The sequence below is a fragment of the Mus caroli genome, chromosome X (genome assembly GCF_900094665.2).
Source record: "Mus caroli chromosome X, CAROLI_EIJ_v1.1, whole genome shotgun sequence".
Classification (NCBI taxonomy): Eukaryota; Metazoa; Chordata; class Mammalia; order Rodentia; family Muridae; genus Mus; species Mus caroli.
Window position 1 is genome coordinate 133551535 of NC_034589.1, and position 4886 is coordinate 133556420.

At 40.2% G+C, this 4886-nt stretch overlaps 1 non-coding gene across 1 annotated transcript; it reads left to right on the forward strand.

Annotated features, from left to right (window-relative positions):
* The first annotated feature begins 2535 nt into the window (after window positions 1-2535).
* Window positions 2536-2674, forward strand: LOC115030169. The gene has a single exon (XR_003835790.1). It is a non-coding gene; the product is annotated as a U11 spliceosomal RNA (small nuclear RNA).
* Window positions 2675-4886: the final 2212 nt, after the last annotated feature.

The window sequence follows — 4886 nt, forward strand, 5'->3', positions numbered from 1 at the left end:
TGTGTGTGTGTGTGTGTGTGTGTATGGAGAGAGAAAGTCACAATATTGAGAGGGACTGGAGTGGAACATGGGAGAAGTTGGACAGGAAGACGTGGGATGTAAATGATGTAAATACAGTATTCATGTATGAAATCGTCAAAATAAACATAGCAAAACATAATCATGAATATGTGCATATACATGTGTATTCCTAAAAGTACCATGATTAGTCTAAAAAAAAATCCAAAAGGGTGTTTTCAGGGCTGACCATTGGCTAATTGAACAACCAATTGTTGTGCTGTTTCCTGGGGATGGCCATTTCTTCCACTCTCAGCATTCTTTAGTTGCCTATCGTTCTTTGTATAGGATCAAGACCTCATGGAATTTCCCCATCCACTTTATCATGTCTGTTGGTGTCAGACTTTTCCAGCTCATTTCAGGCAGCCATGCTGGTGTAGTGTTTGATGTTACTAGGAGACACAGTTGCAAATCAAACTTCCTGATCCTCCGGCTCTTGCAATTTTTCCTCCCCATCTTCTGTAATATTCCCTTAGCCTTAGGTATGGGATTTGTTTTATGGATTTATCCATTTTGAATGAGCTCCACCATTCAGTATTTTTGTGGTTTTCTGTAATGCTCCCCATAGGTTGGAAAGAGAAGATTCCTTAAGTCTTGGTCTCTAAGGTCAAATATTTAGAATGTAGTTAAAAAATTATACTGGTCTAGTAAAGTAGTTGGATGTTCTCCTCCAAGATCCATTACTTCACTATTGCTGTGGTGTTTGCTAGATTTTTATGTAACAGCAATATAAAAATCTTTAACAGAAGCCATGCATTTGAAAGATAGCAAGGAGAAGTATACAGGAGGCTTGGGAAGGAGAAAAATAGAGATGTGATGTATTTGTATTATAATCTCAAAAAGAAAAGAAAAAAATATGAATCTGTTCTGTTTCAAGGATGCTTGCAACACAGGAGCCTGCACATGTAAGTACAAGCATGTTATAAGAAGCAAGTTCATTCTAAAACTAAATGGAGTTTAGAAAGATGATAATTAACAGAACTGATATGTTTGACTCATGGGCTCTCATGGACTGGAAGGTTGGCTGTCAGTGTGATATTGTTGAGAGGTGATGGAGTCTCTTTTAAAATGTGGATAAATCTAAGGAATAGTAGGAACAGGAGAAACAGTTTTCCTCAGGGGCAAGCCACCCCTATTGGCTATCCAATATCCAGTGGTCAGCACTAATATAAATATAGGTAACACTATATGGACTATGCATATGAAGCACTAAATGGACTAAATATAACATTTAAAGAAAACAAGGACATGAATTAAAAGGGACCAAGATCAAGAAGGGTGAGAGGGAGGAAAGGGAACTGGGAATGAATATTCCTTTTTAAAACAAAAAATTGAGCAAATGAGAAAAAAAGGAAAAGAGAGAAAAGAAAAAAAAGTAAAGTGTTCTGGGGCAAAATCATTAGATCGGCAGAGGTAAAGTGTGACCCTGAAAAGACATCAATCCTGCTCTTGAGTGGTGACTTACTTCTCATGGAACTAAGTTGTTCTTACAAAGGGGCAAGTTCCACCACTCAATCCTGGATTCCGGGCTTTCTACACAACTCCTTCAATCAACTGCTTACCTGTTTCTCTGCTATGTTGTGACACAACCAAGGGTATTTTCGCCTAAGGTCAAGTAGATGAGAACTCTTAGTCTTGGAGTTTCAGATGCTGTAGCTGTAAGCAATAAAGTATGTTCCATGAAGTACTCACTTTTAACTGTTTTGTTATAGCAATTAAGCATGCAGATACACAGACATACACATGTGCGCACATGCATGTACATTAAGACTAAGGATATAGTTTACTTGATATAATATTTTCCTCACTTACTTGAAGTCTGTGTTTCCTTCAGAGTACCATTTAAAGCCGGCATGTGATATATGCTGTAATCTTAGCACTTAGGAGGCAAAAGGTAGATTTTCAGAACCAAATAGCCCTATTAAAAAATGAGGTGCAGAGCTAAACAAAGAATTCTCATCTGAGACATATTGATGAACAAGAAGCACCTAAAGAAATGTCCAACATCCTTAGTCATCAGGGAAATTCAAATCAAAACAACCCTGAGATTCCACCTCACACCAGTCAGAATGGCTAAGATAAAAAGTTCAGGTGACAACAGATGCTGGTGAGGATGTGGAGAAAGAGGAACATTCCTCCATTGCTCATGGGATTGCAAGCTAGTACAACCACTCTAGAAATCAGTTTGGTGGTTCCTCAGAAAATTGGACCCAGCAATACCACTCCTGGGAATATATCCAGAAGATTTTCCAACCGGTAAGAAGGACACATGCTCCACTATGTTCATAGCAGCCATATTTATAATAGCCAGAAGCTGGAAAGAACCCAGATGTCCCTCAACAGAGGAATGGGTACAGAAAATGTGGTACATTTACACAATAGACTACTACTCAGCTTTTAAAAAAATGACTTCATGCAATTCTTAGGCAAATGGATGGAATTAGAAAATATCATCCTGAGTGAGGTAACCCAGTCACAAAAAAGGGGGGGGCTTCTGTCATGAGTGGCACACACAGGGCAACTCGATTGCTCTGTGCGCGGAATCGACATCAAGAGATTTTGGAAGCATAATTTTTTGGTATTTGGGCAGCTGGTGATCGTTGGTCCCAGCGCCTGTGCACTTGTTAAAATAAAGATTTTTTTAAAAGAAAGAAATAAATGAAAAAGAAAACATATGGTATGTACTCACTGTTAAGTGGATATTAGCCCAAAAGCTCCAAATACTCAAGATACAATCCACAAACCACATGAAGCTCAAAAAAAAAAGACCAAAGTGTGATTCAGTCCTTCTTAGAAGGGGGAACAATATACTCTAGGGAGAAAATACAGAGACAAAAAAAAAAAAAAAAAAAAAAAAAAAAAAAAAAAAAAAAGACCAAAGTGTGGATATTTCAGTCCTTCTTAGAAGCAAGACCAAAATACTCACAGGAGGAAATAAGGAGACAATGTGTGTAGCAGAGAATGAAGGAAAGGCCACTCAGAGACTTCCCCACCTGGGGATCTATCCCATATACTGTCACCAAACCCGAACTCTATTGAGGATGCAAAGAAGTACTTGCTGAGAGTATCCTGGTATAGCTGTCCCCTGGGAAGCTCTGCCAGAGCCTGACATATACAGAAGTGTATGCTCACAGCCAACCATTGGACTGAGCATGGGGTTCCCACTAGAGGAGTTAGAGAAAGGACTGAAGGAGCTAAAGGGATTTGGAACCCCATAGAAAGAACAACAGTATCAACCAACCAGACTCCCCAGAGCTCCTAGGGACTAAACCAACCAAAGAGTACACACGAAGGGACCGATGGCTCCAGCTGCATATGTAGCAGAGGATGGCCTTGTCAGGCATCAATGGGGGGAGGAAGAGTCCTTGGTCCTGTGAAGGCTCAATGCCCCATGTAGGGTAATTCCATGGTGGGGAGGCTAGAGTGGGTGGGTGGCAGAGAACCCTCATAGAAGCAGGGGAAAGGGGGATGGGATAGGAGATTTCCAGAGGGGAAATCTGGAAAGGGTAGAACATTTGAAGTGTAAGTAAAATATCCAATAAAAATAAAAAAATAGGAAAAAAAAGAAATAAGGCAGTTCAAGTCCAACTTGGGATACAGGGCTCTATCAGAAAACAAATAAAATAGTAATATAGAGATATAGATAGTAAAGTAGTTATTATTTGAAGGCAAATTCATATATCTGCTTCTTGTATTACTTCTGTTTTTAATGATTGGCTTCTTTCTTTCTTTCTTTCTTTTTACTTGATATTTTATTTACATTTCAAATGTTATCCCCTTTCCCAGTTTCCTCCCATCCAGGAAACCCCTACCTCATCTTCCCTCCCTCTGCTTCTATGAAGGTGTTCTAACACCCACCCATTCACTCCCACCTCCCCACCCTGTGTCTTCATAGGACCAAGGACCTCTTCTCCCATTGACAAGGCCATCCTCTGCTACATATGCAGCTGGAGCCATGTGTACTCCTTGGTTGATGGCTTAATCCTTGGGAGCTCTGGGGGGTTTGGTTGGTTGATATTGTTGTTCTTTCCATGGGGCTGCAAGGTCTTTCAGCACCTTTGTCCTTTATCTACCTCCTCCATTGGGGACCCTGTGCTCAGTCCAATGGTTGGCTGAGAGCATCTACCCCTGAATTTTTCAGGCACTGGCAGAGCCTCTAAGGCTCCTGTCAGCAAGCACTTGTTGGCATCTACAATAGTGTCTGGGTCTGGTGACTGTATATGGGATGGATCCCCAGGCTCTCCGCTCTACACTTTATTTCCATATTTCCTCCTATGAGTATTTTGTTTCCCCTTCTAAAAAGGATAGAAGTTTCCACACTTTTGTCTTCCTTCTTCTTGAGCTTCATATGGTCTGTGAATTGTATCTTGGGTATTTGGAGCCTTTGGGCTAATATCCACTTATTAGTGATTGCATACTATGTGTGTTCTTTTGTGATTGGGTTACCTCACTCAGAATGATACTTTCTCATTCCATCCATTTCCCTAGGAATTTTATTTTATTTTGCCTGTGTGGATGTTTTGCCTCTGTTTGTAATTCACCACATGCATGCAGTACCCATGGAGGCCAGAAGAGGGCAGAAGATCCTCTTCCTCTGGAATTGCAATTACAGTCTGTTGTTGCTGGGACCCCAACCTGAGTCCTCTCCAGTGCTCTTAATCAGTAACCCTGTAAGTTACTTAGTTTTCAATTTTGTAGGATAAGCAGTAAAAACATGGAGGACAATTATATTATAATTTTATCATTTATAGTCTTTGTGTTGTATTCTAGAATCATAGATTGTTCATTATGTGTGTGTGTGTGTGTGTGTGTGTGTGTGTGCGCATATG